Source organism: Euphorbia lathyris, chromosome 1 (assembly GCF_963576675.1).
Source record: "Euphorbia lathyris chromosome 1, ddEupLath1.1, whole genome shotgun sequence".
NCBI lineage: Eukaryota > Viridiplantae > Streptophyta > Magnoliopsida > Malpighiales > Euphorbiaceae > Euphorbia > Euphorbia lathyris.
In genome coordinates, this window is record NC_088910.1 from 122,874,369 (window position 1) to 122,895,258 (window position 20,890).

Sequence of the window (20,890 nt, forward strand, 5' to 3'; positions counted from 1 at the left end):
TAATTTTTGAGTTTTAAGAAAAACCTAAGTTTTAGATTTCTCTCTCTTTTCTCAAATTAATCTCTTGTTTGCTTTTAAATTCTTGATTTCCTTGCAATTTGTGTTGACATGATGATTAATTTATAGTTTGGGTGTGATTTCCATTCTCAGTTTGTGGATATTTGGAGAAATTGCTCAATTTGGGTAAAATCCCCATTTTAGCTCAAAGTTCAACTATTCAAATTATAGTTAGAAACGTGTCAATGGAGTTGTGAATTGCTTTCTTTTTATGTTTTAGTCATTGGGTATCTCCAATTTTGCATGAAGTTGTGAATTTCGGGTGAAACACTTAGGGACCAAATACTTATGGTTTAGTCCCTAAGTTCCTAAAGCTATGATTTTTGCCTATGAATGGTTGTTTGGGGGTTTATGTTGAAACTTGTAAATATGTTCTAACTCTTCCATTTTTGGTCTATTCCTCAGGCACTATGGGACGGAAAGGCAAAGCTAAGGTCGTCGTCGAGAATGAAGCCGAATCTGAGGTCGAGTTCGACGAAAGCCTCCAAGCTAAGTATGATCCACCCTTTGGTCTTATTGATGAACGTGAGGGAATATTGTACGATAGGTTTTCCAAGCAAGACCTTGCCACACACATAGTTGTTGATCAAACTTATTTATCGAGTATAGGTGTAAAGAAGGATTTCAATGAAATCCTCAAATTCCACGGCTGGTATAGACTAGCCACCAAACAGACTCCAGTTTATCACAACTTTACCATGGAATTCTTGACCACTTGGAAAAAAGAGCTACCCTTGGGTGGTGGGAAACACTCTTTTAGACTAAACGGTAAACCCTACCGTCTCGATGGCACCACACTAGCAGCCCTAATGGGAGTTTATAACGACCTAGAGGCAATCTCAGACTTTGAGAAGCCTATAACAAAAGATATAGCTTGGGAACAACTCACAAGCATATCAGACTTTAATTCCCAGACTGCTAGCCCAGTCGCTCTTCTAGACCCACTTCTCAATCTTGTTCACAAATTTGTGGCCCACAACTTATTGGGCAAAAACGAGAGCAATAAAGTCTCAAAGATGGAATTGCTCATACTATGGTGCGTGGCCAACCACAAACACGTGGACAATATCAAGACCATATTTGAAGGCTTCTCAAGCCAAACAAGTAGAAAACGCGGTTCCCTAGGCCTTGGGCACTTAGTTACCAACCTACTTGAGAGCCAATTCAAAAATTTGGACAATCCCGAAATTGCTATTTACCCCACTTTGCTCAACTCCAAGTTTTTGGGGAAATCTACTTTTCAAGAAGTCTTAAACAGGAACCCAACCGGAGGAGCAAGCTCTAGCGCAGGGGGAAGAAAAAGAGCACGAGTTCCACAACAGCAAAGGGACGAAGAACCTGAGGAAAAAGAACCTGCGACAGCAGTAGACCAAAGGGAACACCAAGCGTCGGGGACGGTGGCCCAGTTCCAAGCCATCAACACTATGATGGCAGAAATGCGAGATCTTAACCTACGGACCTTTAACACTGTTCAGCAGATGGACCAACGGTTCACCAACTTTGAGCAGAACATGGACCGACGGCTTTCGGGTCTTGAATACGTAGCAGCAGACTACTGCGAGCGCTACAACATGCCTTGGCCATACCCCCCGGCCGATCAGTAAGTTGTCTTCTCCACCCTAACTCTTTACACTCGTACTTCATGATTTGTGATTCAATGTTGGAACTTATTGCATGTTTTAGTGTGAGGAGGAGGGGTAGACAAACTTACAAAAATTGTATAAATTTTAAATTTTTGTTGCGTCGTGTCTAGTTTAGTTTAGCGTTTTTTAGGTTTTGTTTATGTTTCTGCATGTTTAGGACCTAAAACCGTGAACCTCCTTCGAATCTAAACTTCGTTATTTGTCTTTGAAGGCTGAGAACCGAATCTAAAACTGCATGACAACTAGTTTAGGCGTAGGACACAACTCTTGTATCTGTAAAAGCATGAGCTACAGTTTGCATTTAGACCCTACTTTTGAAGAAATGCTAAAATCATTACTTAGGTAGATAACTTAAGAATTGAAGGCATGTGATATTAAACTTGAGTTTGGGGAAAACTAGTAAACACAAAATTGAAACCCAAAGAATTGTGAGCTGAATTTGAGCCTAAGAGCGAACATCAAAAAGCTCTTTTTCTTGACATTTTTGTGTGAATGCTTTGACTTGTGGAAGATTACAGATTTTGCACCTAATACTGTGTTGAACCTACATGCAATGATTTGAGATGATAAACGATGAATCAGCCTCATTAGAATTAATCCTTTTCTTTACCTTATTTTTTCTTTTTCATCCACTCTAGGAAGCCCCTTTGAGCCGACATTTTTGTAGTTTGTAGATTTTTCTTTCGTTCTAACCCGTTTTTGCAAACCATAACTTGGTTCGCTATTTAACCTTTGTTTTTGCAAAGCTCGAAATTGAGCCTTTGCTTTCTTCTAGCGCTTTACCTTTGTTTATGGCATTTCAGTAGCAAGCCAAAAGGCTAAGAAGTGAATGAGCATCACTACCCCAAAAAGAAAAAGAGAAAAACAGAAACAGAAAAAGAAAAGAAAAGAGATGAACAAAAGGGGAAAAACTTCATTCCCCAGTTCCTAAAAATAAAAAACGTCTCAAGAAAACATCCCAAAAGAAAAAAATAATAAGGGATGAATAAAAAGCTCAGTCACTTCGTATTTGCTAAAGCCATTTTAACTTTGTTTTTGTAGCGCTAGAACTTTTAACCCTTGTTGTACCTTTAACCCTTTAACCACATTACAACCCCAATTAGAGGCTGTTTTTGATATCATCGGAGTCATATAGCATAATAGAGGAACTCGGATGAACGTGCAAAATCAACGTAATCCTAAGCAAGAACATAAGCCGAGAGTAAACACTTTAGCCACCAAAATTGTGTGAATGAGTGAACTACCTATGGTGAGGTGTTTTACTTAGCGATCCCCTTAAACTCGTTTAATTGAACATGTGTCCATTTGTTAAAACTATGACCCATGATAATTGAAATGCAGCTTTTGGATATCGTGTCTCTACTTTGTATTTCTGAATGCATGTAATTACAGATGCTCGAAGTTGTGTCAAGCACCTAGTCAAACCGGGAGGTTTTCTAGCTTGCTTGTGATGGCGGGTTTAGTTTTTAGTTTACTTGGGGACAAGTAAAGTTTTAAGTGCGAGGAGGTTTGATAGGGGTCAAAAACCCTATCTTTGGGTACGGTTTTAGGACGGGTTTTAGAGTTATTTGGTTAATAACCGAGCAATTCTCGCATTTAAATGCTTTTGTGTGAGTTAGTTAGGAATTGGAAACGTTCTATTTACTTTTCGTCGTTTAGGCTCGTTTTATGATCAATTTAGGCAAATACGACCGAAATAGCATGCATAATAGAATTCCGTTATCTTTTGAAGCTAATTGGTCCGTCAAAAGTCGCACCAAACGAAGAGTTTGCTCAAAATAAGCGATTGACGGATCAATTTGGCTTTTGGACTAATGTTTTCCAGAGTTTTTATGCGTGTGCAGGTGTAAGTTCGGACGAAAAAGGGCATGGAACTCATCAAGCTTGAATCGAGCACGCTTCGGGCGAAAACGCTCGGCGAGCAGGGCCCCATGGGCCATTTCTGCTCGCCGAGCAGGCCGCCAGAGGCCTGCTCGCCGAGCAGGCCGCCAGACGCCTGCTCGCCGAGCAGGCCACCAGACGCCTGCTCGGCGAGCAGGGGGCTGCTCGGCGCGAGCATCCCTGCTCGGCGAGCAGCCCTGCGGGAATTGGTCAAAAAGACCAATTCCGCCCCCACAAAGCCACGTTCGGCCCCACTTCTTCCTACACTAACAAGGACACGAAAATAGGTCAAAACGAGGCCCGAGACGCGTCTATAAATAGGATTTTTCCATTGTAATTTAGATATCTTTTTCCTTTGTAATTTTCTTAGCTTTTCACCTTGAGAAATCCTCTCCACCTCCTCCATATCCTTCAAACCTCCATTGAAGACACCTCCGAAGCTCCATTCACCGAGGATTGCTCAAGCTTCATCCTTAAATCCTAGAAAGACGCCTGCATTGGTAGACAGGTTCCCTGAAAGGGATTTTTCTTCTTTTACATTCTGTCTAGCCTCTGATACATGCTATGAATTCTAGGTTTATTGTAACTTCGTGACAATGTTTCCATCTTTGATATATATTATAGTTCTTGTTTATTCAATTGTTTTGATGTTTTAATCTTTGTCTTACGCTTTGTCTGATTGGTTTAACTCATTCGATAATCCCAAAATTAGGTTGGCACATATTGCGAGCTGAATCTGACCTAGTCAGTGCCTATAGGATTGATGACCCTATAGAAGATTAAGCCCAAATTACTGAGCCTTAGAGCTAGTTTCGGCCTTACAAGGGAATCACGAACTAGGGACTTTAGGAGGATAGGTCGGGTTAATCGCCTTGGACACAAGTGACTTAGGTTTCAATTCAATTGTTTAAACATTCTATTTTCATTATCATCGTATCCCTTCATGTTCCTTCGGTTAATTGCATTGGTAAAAGATCACTTAGGAGTAGTTTAACTTAATTAGGGGTAGAGTAACTTAATTAGGCGTAGAATAACTTAGTTAGAATCGGATAACTTAGCTAGGAGTAGCGTAAATCAACCTAGGAGTAGACTAATTTAATCAAACAAACTCAAAAACCCCTAAGCCTAGATAACATCCGAGATCGAGTAGCTCGGTACTTGCAGAAATAAATCTTGTGGATGATAACCTAGACTTAAACCAGAAATTTATTACTTGATAACGACGGGGTACACTTATCCCTTAGTGAGTCTTCTCTGAAGGCGCATCAACTCTCCACACGGCCAAACAAGGAGAAACTCAGAAATTTGTGAAAGAAGAACACACAATTGTCCTTAATCAACTTGCTTGAAGTGTTTTTCGAATTAAAATAGTCTTGGTCCGAAAGAGTTTGCCAAACCGCATCATTATCAAAATCTTTAGGCTTATCATAAAAATTAGAGGTAGGGAAACCAAACATATTTCCCATTGCATCATAATCAATGGTGTATGTGATACCATTATTCCTAAAAGAGATTGAGGTTTTCTTCTTATTCATGGTCAAAGTGACCAAAAATTCCACCACATATTCATTAATACGCGGAAAACGCATATTAACGAATTCTTGACAACCCAATGCCTCAATAAAAGCATCAATTCGAGTAGAAAAATTTAATGTTCTTACCGAATGGAAGTCTAAGAAGTGCATATCTACAAATTGGCGGTCGGCTTGTGAAAAATGTTTGAAACGAATGGCTTCCTCCTCCGAAGCGATGTCAAAATAAGCTCCACATTGAACCCGAAGGCGATTAGCTTCCGTAACAGCGGGCTTGTTACCAACACGCTTAGTCCTAACCATGGTGATGGTGTTTAGTGTTTTTAGGGTTTGAGAAGAAGAAGGAGAAGAAAAAAAAGGAATTTAGAGAAAGAGTAAAGCTTGAAGATGAGTTTGGGGGTTTGAAATGGAAGTGATTGAAATGGAAAAAGAATATAGGAATGGTAATGAATAAATTGGGAAGAGTAAAAGGTGGTTTATGGGGAAGAGTTTAGAGTAAGGGATTGGGTAAAAATAGAGGTGATGTGAGGTTTGTGTAAGAGGTAGGTTTATATAGGGTTGTATAGGTAGGTGTATAGGTAGAATAGGAATAGGAATAGGCAAAATTTGGTGTCAAAATCGGATTGAGAAATGCCTACAGGTCGCGTGTCGCGACCGAGAATCACAAAGCCGCGACCGCGACACGCGACTTTCAGGCAATTCTTCGTCCTGAAATTGGGCCAGTTTTGATGCTCATACCGAGAATTATTAATTCTCGGTAGAGAATTGGTCAAAATGGCCTATTTGGGTGCCTAATGACTTGGTTTGTGCAATTTTGTTGATTGAATGGTTCCTGAACTTAATAGTAAGTGTTCCTGCACTTAAAACTTAAATAAATGACATTAATTGCAAGGAAAACCAAAGGTTTAACCTTAATAAATTGAATTAAAGTGTAATAAATTGGTTATGAAGAATTAATGAAACTTAAATGTGCATTTATGCATATAAGTTAAGAGAACCATATTAAATGCATAATAAGTGCATGTTAATACATATTTAATACATGAATTGAATTGATTAAATGAAAACTTAATTCATTAAAAATAAATCGAGTTACAAAAAGAATTAAATGTGGATATATGTGTGGAAAAATAGAAAACCATACTAGTTCATGTGAATCCTTTTTATCTTAATTTGAGTTAAGAATCGACCCATATGAAATATGCTAAGTATAGATAATGGATTAAATAGATAGTTAAGAATTGAACTAAATAAAATCTTTATTATATCAACATATGTACAAATAAGGAAAACAAAACAATAATTAACACAAAACAAAATATGTACAAAAATAAAATGAAAAACATAAACTATTCTACATATTCATCCCTATCAAACGGGATTCCTCTAGCCTTAATACGCTCAATTTCTGATTGCACGAAAGCTTTACGTTCCGTTGCAGAAAGAAAATGCGGGCCGGCACGAAAGACACGTTTCACAAGTCGTTCGTACTCGAGAAACTCATAGTCAATTGTCGGGAAGAATTCATCATCACTCCAAGGAATATCAATTGTACCCTTGGTACCGAGAATTATTCCACTGATTATATTGCCAAACCCAATCTTCTTATCTTTAGATCGAGAAGCGGCGACAAGACCCTCCATCAGAATTTTGGAAGAATCCACTGTATTTCCCTGGAATACATCCCCAAGGACATACAAATCAGTGTCACGGACTACACTACTGAATGTGCGCCCGAATAAACTGTGGCACAGAAATTTGTGCAAATACATCATGGAACTGGAGTGAAAAGACTTATTGTAGGCGAGTTTTGAATTGAATCGCCAGAATCCAGTGAGCATTCTCCAATTATCAGTGGATGTCATGTCTCTTCCAGGATGACGTTTGATTGTATCCCTCGGGGGAAAACCAAACCAAGCATGCAACTCGGGATAGCCGAAAGTGAAGATTTCGCCTTCTCGACGAAAACTGAGACGTACTCGTCGTTTATTAGTGAAACGCACGGTACAAAAGAATTCGAGTATCCAGTCGCCTATTATTGAAAATCGCATTTTGGTGAATTTTGTCCACCCTAAACGTTCCATATAGCGACTCATGTCATCACTAATTCCAAGTTGGTTGTTAAGGAATTCATCCATATACAACATTCCGGTGAAGAATTTGTAACGGAGATTCCAATAACGCCTACCTTCATCGTGGTTGAAGATAGGAAAAGGCGCCCCATATCGCTTAGATAAGTCTGGGCGTTTGTTGCTTGAGGCAGTAGTGTGCCTTGAAGCGTTGTATTTGGTAGGCATGGTGCAAAGTTTGTGTTACTTTAGCAAAGAACGGTGTTGGCGAAGAAAAAGCAGAGTTCTGACAAAGATGAAATGAATTGTAACAGAACTTTGAATCCTCTAGGATTAATTTATAAGAGTTTAAGATGAAAAGAGGTATTGTTTTAATTATGAAAAGGTATAAAATTACACCTTTTGGGAATGAAGAAACTTAAGGTTTCGTTTGTCAAGAGGTTCGTTGAAGGGGTTAGAATGTTTCAGACCTGATAGCGCAGGAAACACGTGTGTCGCGACCGAGAATGGCTAAGCCGCGGTCGCGACATGCTGATTTCCTTGCGGAAATCAGGCATCGAAGCTACCTTCCGATTCACGGTAGAGAATTTAAAATTCTCGGTATGAACAGAGAAATCCGAACCTGTTTGGACTATTCTTAAAAAGGGGATTCTCGACAGGGAATTCTAAATTCTCGGCAGAGAATTTCCTGAAACTTCAAATTCATCTTAATTTCTAAAAATTAAATCTAAAATCATGAAATAAAAATATTTTATGTATTTAAAGCATAACATAAAGTCATCTAATCATAAAATTTGCATTTAAAATAAAATAAACAAAAATATAAAAAGCAATAAAACAAAATAAACTGTCTAAGAAAAACTGAGTAATTTATACGTCAGACAATCTTGTTACGAACTCAATTCCTAGTTGGGAAATATTTTCGTAATAGATTTTACATCGATTACCATTAACTTTGAATCGAACTCCGGTAGGACCTTCCAGTTCTAAAGAACCATAATCGAATGTTTTGACGACTAAATATGGTCCTATCCATCTGGACTTAAGTTTTCCTAGAAATAAACGAAGTCGTGAATTAAATAACAGCACTTTATCCCCAACATTAAAGTGTTTAACTTTAATTTTGGCATCGTGCCATTTTTTCACTTTTTCTTTATAAATCTTTGCATTTTCGTAAGATAGATGACGTAACTCATCTAACTCATTCAAATTGAGCAAACGTTTCTTACCTGCTTGTTGTAAATCAAAGTTAAGTTCTCTAATGGCCCAATAGGCTTTATGTTCTAATTCGACTGGCAAATGACATGCCTTCCCATACAATAAGCGGTACGGAGTCATTCCTATTGGTGTTTTAAATGCAGTACGGTATGCCCATAACGCATTATTGAGTTTAGAAAACCAATCTTTTCTAGAAGATGAAACTGTTTTCTCGAGAATCCATTTGAGTTCTTTATTTGATATCTCCGCCTGACCATTTGACTGAGGATGGTACGGCGTTGATACGCGGTGGCGTACTCCATATTTTTTCATAAGCGTTTCAAAACTCTTGTTTATAAAATGAGTACCACCATCACTAACGATGACTCTTGGACAACCAAATCTACAAAATATATCGTCAAGAAAACTAATGACAACTTTAGAATCGTTCGGGTTGCAATTGCTTCAACCCACTTTGAAACATAATCAACGGCAACTAATATGTAAGTTTTACCATTAGAAGGGGGAAAAGGTCACATGAAATCTATTCCCCACATATCGAAAACTTCAACTTCTAATATGGTTGTGAGGGGCATCTCATCCTTCCTTCCTAGATTTCCTGTTCTTTGGCACTTATCACAACGAGTAATAAATGAACGGACATCCTTAAACATCGTAGGCCAAAAGAAACCACTTTCAAATATTCTAGCTGCTGTCTTGTTAACTCCATTATGTCCTCCATAAGAGCTAGAATGGCATTCCGATATTATGGATTCGTATTCATCTTCACCAACGCATCTCCTAATTATCCCGTCACCACAAGTCTTGAACAAAAAGGGATCTTCCTAAAAATATTGTTTAATATCGAAGAAAAATTTCTTCTTTTGTTGGAAATCTAATCCTTCCGGAACAATATTGGCTGCAAGATAATTAGCAATATCTACATACCATGGTGACATGGCACTTTTTATTTGATAGAGGTGTTCATCAGGGAAATCATCTCGTATACCGATAGTTTCACCTATAGGACCGTTTTCATCTTCAAGTCTCGATAGATGATCGGCGACAAGATTTTCTACTCCCTTTTTGTCTTTAATTTCTAAATCAAATTCTTGCAATAATAAAACCCATCTAATTAGACGTGGTTTTGCATCATTTTTAGCAAATAAATATCTTAATGCTGCATGATCAGTATAAATAATAACTTTTGAACCTAATAAATATGACCTAAACTTGTCAGATGCAAAAACTACAGCTAACATTTCTTTTTCTGTTGTGGTGTAGTTTAATTGTGCACCAGACAGTGTGTGACTTACATAATAAATGACATGAAGTTTCTTATCCTTCCTTTGTCCTAAAACACATCCGACAGCTAAGTCACTTGCATCACACATAATTTCAAAGGGTAAATCCCAATCGGGTTTAGCAATAATAGGTGCACTGACTAAAGCCGTTTTCAATGTTTCGAAAGCTTTAACGCATTCTTCATTAAAATCAAAGGTTGAATCTTTCATGAGTAAATTAGTAAGTGATTTGGAAATTATAGAAAAATTCTTAATAAATCTTCTGTAAAAACCAGCATGTCCTAAAAATGATCTTACTCCCTTAACAGTAGTTGGAGGGGGTAATTTCTCTATTATTGAGGTTTTTGCTCTATCTGCTTCTAATCCTTTTTCAGATATTTTGTGACCTAAAACAATTCCTTCGTCAACCATGAAATGACATTTTTCCCATTTTAATAACAAATTTGTTTCTTCACACCTAGACAAAACTTTATCCAAGTTTTCTTGGCACGAATCAAAAGAATCTCCATAAACTGAAAAATCGTCCATAAAAACTTCCATGATATCTTCAATGAAATCATTAAAAATCGCAGTCATACAACGTTGAAATGTTGCAGGTGCGTTACATAGACCAAAGGGCATTCTCCTATATGCAAATGTTCCGTAAGGACATGTGAAGGTTGTTTTATCTTGGTCATCCGGGTAAATGTATATTTGAAAGAATCCGGAGTAACCATCTAGAAAACAGTAGAAAGCATGACCAGCTATCATTTCGATCATTTGATCAATGAAAGGAAGAGGAAAATGATCTTTCCTAGTTGCTTTATTTAGATTTCTATAATCTATACAAACTCTCCAACCAGTGGTGGTTCGCGTAGGTATTAATTCACCTTCTTCATTCCTTACAACTGTTATGCCTCCTTTTTTAGGTACGCAATGGATTGGACTAACCCATTCACTATCCGAAATAGGGTAGATGATTCCATTGTCCAGAAGTTTAGTAATCTCATTTTTTACTACTTCTTTCATATTCGGATTTAGGCGTCTTTGCCTATCCGCTTTAGGTGGCTTATCTTCTTCTAAGTGAATTCTGTGCATTACAATGCTCGGATTAATACCTTCTAAGTCTGAAATTTGCCAACCCATACTTCCTATCCTATTTCTAACAACTTCTTTCAATTTCTCTTCTTGGACTTGTGTTAATTTGTTAGAGATAATAATAGGTAGAGAATCGCCTTCGCCTAAGAAAGCGTACCTCAAATGACTTGGTAATTCTTTAAGTTCTAATTTAGGTGGAACTATAATTGAAGGCAGAACTGGTCCATCTTCTCGAATCAAAGGTTCTGGGTCCTTATCTTCTAATTCCTCACTCATTATAGGTTCTATTATTTCTTCTTTTTGAACAATGTCATTTACACATTCTTCAATTAAATCAAGTTTCATACAAGCGAAATCCTCCATAGGATATTTCATCGCTTGATTCATATCAAACTCAATCTTATCATCGCCTATTCTTAAAACTACTTTCCCTTCCGACACATCAACTAGAGCACATCCCGTGTTCATGAACGGTCTACCAAAGATTAGCGGACAGTTTACGTCATAAGCAAAATCTAAAATAACGAAATCGGTAGGAAAAATAAATTTGTCAACTTTAACTAAAACATCTTCAATTATACCGTATGGTCTTTTAGTGGTTTGATCCGCTAATTGCAAAACCATATTGGTACGTTTGATATCTTCTTCTAAGCCTAACTTATTAAAAATAGATAATGGCATCAAGTTAATGCTTGCTCCTAAATCACAGAGACAACTGGGAAATTCAATATCTCCCAATTTACACGGAATGGTAAAACATCCGGGATCTTTGAGTTTTGTGGGCAAATTACTTGACACAATTGAACTACAATCTTCAGTTAGTGAAATGGATGAAATTCCTTCCCAACTGATTTTCTTTGAAATTAAATCTTTGAGGAATTTACCATAATTGGGAATTTGTGTAATCGCATCCATAAACGTTAAATTAATATGCAAATTCTTAAGTTTGTCTAAAAATGTTAAAAGTTGTTTGTCATAGTCCTTATTGCGGACTTTGTGTGGAAAAGGTGGTTTGGGTACAAAAGTTTTTGTACTAGAGTCAATTGGTGTATCTTTTTGTTTTAATGTATCTTCTTTGGGCTTCGATAAATCAGTTCCAGGTAAAGTTGAATTTCCGGGCATTTCCGGGCCTAAGTAATTTTTCCCTGAACGAAGAGTGATAGCCTTAACATGCTCTTTCGGATTTTCTTCCGTATGGCTTGGAAGACTTCCCTCTTTGCGGGATGGAATTGATTTAGCGAGTTGTCCAATTTGAATCTCCAAATTATGGATGCTAGATGATTGATTTTTAATAAGCTGATCGAATTTATTCTCGATCCGTTTAAAACCATCGTCGTGATTACTTATTTTTCCGCTCATAGCATCAATAAATTTGTCGATTTTAGAAGATAAAATGCTAATCGAATCTCTTGATTGATTTTGATAATTAGTAGTACGATTTTGATTAGCATTAACATTATTATTGTCTCTCCAGTTAAAGTTAGGATGATTTCTCCATCCAGGATTATATGTATTGGAATAAGGGTTATTATTTTGGTTTTGCCCTTGGACAAAATTTACCTGTTCAATTTCACTCATACCTTCGTAATCCACATCTGTTTGGATTGGCTTACCATTAGAATCACATGGTGCCATAAACCTATCAATTTTGTGCGATAAGGCAGAAAATTGGGCTTGCAACATCGCTACTGGATCAAGATTCACTATACCTTTAACTGATGATGTTGTTGAGGATGATGGTTTCGCTGATGGTACGTGTCCACGTTCTGCGGGCCACATACAGCTGTTGATTGCCATTTCCTCCAAAAGTTCTCTTGCTTGGGCAGATGTTTTCTTCATGAATAACCCTCCAGACATAGCGTCCAATGAACCTCTAGTTGTAGGATTTAGTCCATTGTAAAATGTTTGCATTAAAAGTTCGGCGGGCAATTGGTGGTGTGGGCATAAACGTTGAAGTTCTTTAAAACGTTCCCAAGCCTCATAAAGAGTTTCATTATCATTTTGAGAAAAAGATGTTAACTCTTTAATGACTCTTGCGGTTTTTGCTAAAGGAAAAAATTTTGATAAAAATGCTTGGGCTAATTGCTCCCAAGTCTCAATTGATGCGGCTGGCATAGAAGTTAACCATTCTTTGGCTCGATCCTTCAAAGTAAAAGGAAAAAGGCGAAGTTTGATTGCTTCTGCAGTTACATCAGTAATTTTAAAAGTGTCACAAATTTCTAAGAAATTTGTCAAATGGGTATTAGGATTTTCGTTAGGTAACCCATAAAACGTTACATTATTTTGCAACATATTAAGCAATGCAGGCTTAATTTCAAAATGATGTGCATTAATTTGGGGTCTAACTATACTGTTTGTTACACCGACCACTCCTGGCCTAGCGTAATCCATAAGTGTGGCCATAACTTCTGGCTCGGTAATTTTAGTTTTTATTGGGGTTTTGTTTTTCTTTTTCTTTTCTTTCTTGTTCTTTTTAAGAGTTCTTTCAATTTCTGGGTCAATAGGATCTGGTGACGTGCCTGAACTTCGAGAACTGCGCATGAACTTGAAATTTCGCACGAACAGAAACTACCTATAAAACAGAATTTGAAAAATAAATATGTTAGTAATTGAAAATAAATAAAATATAAAAGTTTGAATAAGTATGAATAAACCTAGATTCGTAATAAAACACGAAAAATTTAAAATTTTGTCAAAAATTTTGGCGTTCCCCAGCAACGGCGCCAAAAACTTGTTGAGCGATTTCCGCAAGTGCACGATATATGCTTGTAGTAATAAAAGATATCGATCCCACAGGGAACGTTTTTTTAACAAAACTTATTCTGAATCGGTTAAATTTACTTTTAGGTTTATAATATGGAAAAATCGTTTAATCGGTTTAGGTTTTGAAATTGCTAGAATAAGAATTAGATTAGAGTATGAAGATGTTAGAAAATATCTGATTTAAGAATGAATTTGCAAAACAGGAACGTTTTAGTACTTTAGAAAAGTAAACAAGTATATTTGTTTGCATTAAGCAAAGAAAACAACTTTAAACTTTGTACGAATTATAAAGATGAAATAAATGACGGAACCTCTAATTAATAGGCTTTGAACGCGACAAAACCCTTATCCGGGATAATTGCCCTTAACCAAATTAAAACTCTACCGAGATAATAATTTGCCTAAGTGTTCAACAAAGTTTCCTTGTAAAGATTTTGAATTAAACTACGTTTTAATGAAAACACCAGCAGTCACTTTAGTGGATTGGTTACCATAAGTGCTGCATAAAAATCTATCGAATAGAACAGACTTTATTAGATGAAATATAAATTGATACAAGTTTACAGAGAACATGGAGCATGGAAACATTCGACGGCGTGCAAGTGAACGGGTTGTCAATCCTTTCCTTGGGTTTCGTTAGAGTTTGTCAGGCTCAGGGGCGGATCCTCTACTCAATCTTCTCGTTGAATCTTCGTAATAGAGACTGGGTCGGTCTACTACCAAAATGTAAACTAAACTGGAACAATGTCTAAACGCTACTGAGTTTGTTATTATTTAGTAAACAATGTGTGTACATCATATTGCTTTTTACAGAATCGAAATCTAACTTCTGAATCACTTGATTCGGAATTTTTGCATAAATTCTATACTAATCTCTTTCTTCTACACATATCACACTATCCATCAACTCTTTATTTATAGATGTTGAAGAGTCTTGATTGAAGTGTCGTGTCCGTTTGTGAAGGATCGTATCTGTTGCGAAGGATCGTGTCCGCTGCGAAAGGACGTCTTTATCCACCCGAACGATCGCGTTTCGTCGAAAACGAAAGTGTGTAACTAGGCTTCTAAAATCTCCTGCTCGTACCGAGAATATTAAATTCTCTACCGAGAATGGGGGAGCATCAATTTGGTCTTCGGACGAAGGGAAAGAGGGCTGAGGAACGCGTGTCGCGACCGAGAATGTGGGGGCCGCGGTCGCGACATTGAGCGTTTTTCACCTCTCCGGCTTTCGTTCGTGTCCTCGACTTGGCGTTATTAATTTTCGTCGTCTTCGACTCCTTTTGTAGGGTTTTTCTTCTATTTTTGAGCTCTTTTTACTCCTATTTGGATTTTACCAAATATTTATGTACCTTACAAGAAAGAAACATATTCGAGAGTAAAAGTATTCTAAATAGGTATAAATAGCATAAATTCGTAGCAATATTGATGTAATTACTAATGATATTTTAGGTATATTTTGGGCTTAACAGTAAACTTGAGATTTGGCACCCAATGGAAAAGTCCACAGGAAATTACTAAAGTCATCCAGAAATAAAATATAATACTTATGACCTGAAGAACTCAAAGTAGGAGATGTCCAGAGATCATTATGGACTATATCAAATGGTGAATATGTAGTAGTAACGGAAGTAGAAAATGGCAATTTAACATGTTTTCCCAAAATGTAAGAGTTACAAATCGAGGCATGAGAAGCCTTATTACAAGCAATAAAATTATTTTCCTGAAAAGGGCTCAAAACAGGAGCTCTAGGGTGTCCTAATCTACTATGTCATAAGGAAGGAGATAATGCAGTAAAGGTTGTTGGAGATGGTGAGGAGGCTTGATGGAAGCAGTGGTGATGGGATAGAGGTCGCCCGTACTGTCACATCTCATAAGTGGCACCCTCGTCCGAATGTCCTTCATAGAAAATCCAAGAGGATCAAATTCAATAGAAACATTATTATCCTTGGTAAAACGGCGGACAGAAATTAAGTTTTTGATAAGGTTAGGTGCATGGAGAACTTTATTTAAGTGGAAGGGGGGATATGGTGGTGAAAGAGATTCTTTGCCATAACCGTGAATTGGAATTTCAGCACCACTACCGACAATAATATTATGATTACTGCTCAAATTAGTATAAGACGAGAGAGTACCTGAATTGGTGGTCATATGAGATGTTGCCCCTGTGTCCATGTACCAATTAACATTGGGTTGATGGAGACTCATAGTGTGCATAGCAGCCTCTATGTCAGTATGTTCATAACTGGCAACGGATGGTGCTTGAACCATGTGTGCCTGTTGAGGACGAGGGCCAAGGATGCCGGCTTGGTGAGGGATTGTTTGATGAGGCCATGTCATAGTGGGATAGGGACATGGTGGCATTGACCACTGTTGCTGCCAGGGACCCCAGGGGCTATTTTGCCATGGCGAGAAAGGCTGATGCTGTGGAAAGGGTTGTTGCTGCTGATGATGACTTCTATGGTGGCTGCTACCGCGATTACGAAAGCATCCACCACCTCCTCTTCCCTGATTTCCGCGATTGGAACCACGATTGTTGCTGTGGGAGTTACTGAGGCGTTGTCCGCTGGGTTGAGAAGCAAATTGATCATTATTTTGTCTGAAGTCAGTAGCCACAAGTGTTGTGCTAGCATTATTAGATGCAGTTGCAGCTTGCTTTGCTTTCCTTGTTTCTTCCAAAACAAGTCTGGATCGTGCTTCATAAAAAGCAGGAAGAGGGTTGCTTTGTTGGATGAAGGTGGCGACACCATCATACGAGTCATTGAGACTCACAATCAGTTGAAGGACTAACCGTTGATTTGAGACCGGAGCACCGATGTTAGAAAGTTGATCAGCAAGCATCTTTAACTCTTGACAGTAAGCCGAGATGTTGGGGAAGTTGTCCATGTGGACATGAGAGAATTGATTTTCCAAGTACACAACATGTGAATTCTTATTATCTTGGAAGATATTCCGGAGATTTTCCCAAGCACGTTGTGTCGTACAGTCGGGTTCGATGATAGTGTGAAGGAGATCATTAGATATGGTGCCGTATATCCATTAGAGAACAGTAGCATCGAGTCGGTTCCATAGACCTTTGTTTGACTCGGAGTCAGAATCAGCAATCTATCGGCGTCTTCTGCCTGGTCACGATCAGAGTCAGAGTGGGAAGCGGGTGGCGGAGGGATGATGTGGTCCAGGACTTCATGAACACAACAATGGATCTTAAATAATTCAGCCCAGGATGAATATTGCCATTGTCCATTTCAAGAACGATGGTGATGATGTTGCTGATGTTTGTGATGGCAAGGACAGGGTGGAATTTTGCTGGAGCCATGGAAGAAATTGAGAGAATAGGAAAAGGAAAAATAAAATTGTAGAAAGAAGAAACAATCGGTAAAGACAGAAGGAGAAGAAGAAGAGGGAGGCTTTGTGGAACTAGGGCAAAAAAGTCTCTGATACCATGTAGGAATGTAGTCCTTTGAGTTTCTCATTAATTATACAGAGATATATATACAACTTTGGAAACAACTGTTTTGCTATATTGTAGGCTACAAATTAGGTAATCTAACAATACGATAATATCAAAGAATATTTACACGATAATATCTATAATATCTATCAATTACGATTCGATTCTTTCACTATAATAACTTAATGGAATTCTATGCTACAAGAGAGATAACCTGATAACTCAGTATATAAATTGTTTCATTCTGAACAGTAATCAACAGCCCTTGTTTAGTTTTAATCAAACAATTCAAAGTCTTTTGTTTGAAATAAAATAGTAAACAAAAGGCTCTAAAATGATGAAACAGTTCTAAGAACTGAATATACATTGGGCTAGTTATATAGTAGCTATGAATGAATTAAAAACAACAATTAAGGTGCAAAAATACTCCTAATATTTTGGGTCAGGAGCAATTTTATCCCTAACGTCTAAAATGGTGTAATTTTACCCCTAATGTTGGAAGTCAAGAGTAATTTTACCCCTAACATTGATAAATTTGGTTCCTTATTCTACACCAATTGCATAACAATTTGTTCTAAAAAAAGATTTCATGTTTTTTATAATTTAATAATAGAATTGGAGATTAATATTTATAAATTCGGTAAATTTTTTGAATTTTTTTGTCTAATTCGTACAAAAAGACAGTATATTTTTTATTTTTTTTCACATCTCAACATATGTTTGTGATTTGTTACTGATATAAGACGCACGTGCGAAGTGTAGATGACAAGATTCATGATCGAGAAGACAGTTTGATGAATTATTTCTCAAATTGACCCAATTTATCAATGTTAGGGGTAAAATTGGTCCTGACCTCCAAAACGTTAGGGGTAAAACTGTACCATTTTAGACGTTAGGGGTAAAATTGCCTATGGTCCAAAACGTTAGGAATATTTTTGCACCTTAACCCTAGAAACAACCACTGTGCTTTGATCTTTTATCAAAATGATACATGTGAATTTTTTTTTCCAAAACTGAGGTTTTCGTGTTGCTAAAAATGACAATATTTTAGTTTAACACTATAAAAATGATCATTAATGACTTTAAAATGGAAAAATTAAAAATGTTTAGTACCACATTTACTATGGAATCAAATTTTTTATTTTTCAAAATCATCATTTTTGAGTTTTCTCTCTCTAAACATGCAATTTCTCTCTTCTTACCAAACAACACCTAAATAACCTCAAAATAAAAAATTTTAAAAATTAAAGTTGCTTTAAAATTTTCTATTTTGAAGGCATCAACGGTCATTTTAATTTTGAGGTTCTTATTTTTAGTAAGATGCTAGATTGGCTATCCCCGGTGTTGAATCTAGGGTTAGATAGATGAGGGAATTATAGAGATAGAGAGAGAATAATAATGGCACAATAATGAATTGAATCAGCTTAATGATTCTGGCTCAGAGGCCTTGTATTTATAGTGAGCCAATAACAGTTTGTATAGGAATACAATACATAAGTATAGTCGTATTAAAACTCTACCTAGCTAGGAATATAGACAGAGTAAAACTCTAACTAGATAGGAATCTATTTACAGAGATAATTAGAATATTATCTCTAACACCCCCCCCCCCCCCTCAAGCCGATGGCGGGCACGAACGAAGAGGCGGAAGCGTAGCATCGTGAAACGAGCCGGAGCTAGCGGCTTGGTGAGAATGTCTGCAACTTGATCATCGGTTGGAATAAATCTAACACTGAGAAATCCTCTGTGAACTTGTTCACGAACAAAATGATAGTCTAGCTCAATGTGTTTCGTGCGAGCATGAAACACTGGATTTGAGGTGAGGTAGATTGCTCCAACATTATCACACCATAACTGAACCGGGGTGGGTAATGGAAATCCGAGATCCGAGAGAAGAGATTTGAGCCATAGCAGTTCGGCAGTGGCATTTGCTACTGCTTTGTATTCGCTCTCCGTTGAGGATCTGGCTATTGTGGGTTGCTTGCGGGTCTGCCACGATACAATGCTGGATCCAAGATAGACACAAAAGGCACCCGTGGATCGTCGATCATCAGGACACCCTCCCCAATCACTATCTGAGTAGCAGTGGATGTGCTGTATTAGTTTGACAGACATGACTATGCCAAAATCTGATGTACCCTGAACATAGCGTAAAACCCTTTTGACTCCTTTCCAGTGTTCATCAGTTGGACAGTGTAGAAACTGACATAATTTGTTAACTGCAAATGCAATATCAGGACGAGTGAATGTTAAGTATTGAAGTGCCCCCACAATGCTTCTATATTCATCTCCAGAGGTTAAGCTGGTGCCTAGCTCCTTTGAAAGTGTTGGTGTGGTGGCCATGGGCGTTAGTGTAGGCTTGGAGTCAATCATCTTCACTCTGTCGAGAATGTCAGCCACATACTTGGCTTGACACATGTGAATGCCATCTTTCTTATATCGGATCTCTATTCCAAGAAAGTATTCTGCTTTGCCAAGATTGCGAATGGGAAACTCACGTTCGATGGCTGCAATAGTGTTGGTGATGTGTGTCGGGTGGTTCCCTGTTATGAGTATATCATCAACGTAGCACAGAATGTAAGTCTTTTCAGTATCAGTGCGCCTGATGAACAAAGAGTTGTCAGCCTGTGACATTTTGTACCCAAGGGAGAGGAGAAATGTTCGAAGGCGAGTGAACCATTCTCGCGGTGCTTGCTTCAATCCATAGAGACTCTTTTTGAGAAGGCAAACATGATCTGGTCGGTCACTGTCCCGAAATCCCTGCGGTTGTTCCATATATATGGTTTCTGATAAATTGCCATGGAGAAAGGCATTGGAGACATCTAGCTGATTGACGAACCAGTTGTTTGCTGCTGCGATGGCAAATACAGACCTAATGGTTGTGGCTTTGATTACTGGACTGAATGTTTCTTTGTAGTCAATCCCAGCTTTTTGAGTGAATCCTCGTGCTAATAAGCGAGCTTTGTGACGCTCAATGGTTCCATCCGACTTCTTCTTTGTACGAAAGAGCCACCTGGAGGTGATGACATGCTGATCATGTGGTCTTGGTACAAGTTGCCATGTTCCATTATCCAGAAGAGCTTGGATCTCTTCAGACATTGCAGTACGCCATTCTACTTGTTTGTTGGCTTTACTGAAGCATGTGGGATCCACTGTACCATTTGGATGAGTAGCTAATAGTCCCTCAAACCTTCCTCTTGATTGAAGAGATGACTGTCGAAGTTGCATATAATGTTGTCTTGGACCAATCAGCGGTGCATTGCGAGGCCTGGGCCTTTCAGGTGGAATAGGAGCATGTGGTGCACTTTCAGGAGGAGGAGAATCTGTTTGTGGCATGATGTTCTCCTCATGAGGAATTTCATCTTGTATTTCCGGTGTGATGGTGTCCACAACATCAATTGGATTGTTATCTTCGTCATTAGGATCATTCTGAGAAACAGGTGTTGATGCAGCAGCTACCACTGGTGACAGATATTGAGGTGGAACTAAAGGAGCACTGTGTGTGGCTTCAGAGTCAGGGGGAGTAGTTGGGGTTTCAAGATGAGGTCCAGGTATGATGGGTGCAGAGTATGGAACCAGGTTAGAAGAAGATACTATAGGGTTGGGATTAGAGAAATTACCTGGATACGGGCCGAGTATAGATGGTAGTTGACATGATGTGCTTACCCCTGAGTTGCTAGATGAAGGTGATGGTGCAGTGATTGTTGATGCAGGAAAGACTTCTTCATTGTGTTGTACAAACTTGCAGATGTATATGCGTCCAGTGGCATATTCAAGACAGATATCCCCAGAATGATTTTCTGACGGACCAAGGTAGACACATAACTTGGAGCGAAAATCAAATTTGTGCTGATTGTATGGACGAAGAAGGGCATAAATACCACTGCCAAAAATGCGTAAGGCCTTATAGGCAGGTTGT

General features: G+C 38.1%; 1 non-coding gene across 1 annotated transcript; it reads left to right on the plus strand.

Moving 5' to 3' along the window:
• The first annotated feature begins 12,687 nt into the window (after window positions 1–12,687).
• LOC136215978 (small nucleolar RNA R71) lies at window positions 12,688–12,794 on the plus strand. Its single transcript, XR_010682979.1, has one exon. It is a non-coding gene; the product is annotated as a small nucleolar RNA R71 (small nucleolar RNA).
• The last annotated feature ends 8,096 nt before the right edge of the window (window positions 12,795–20,890 follow it).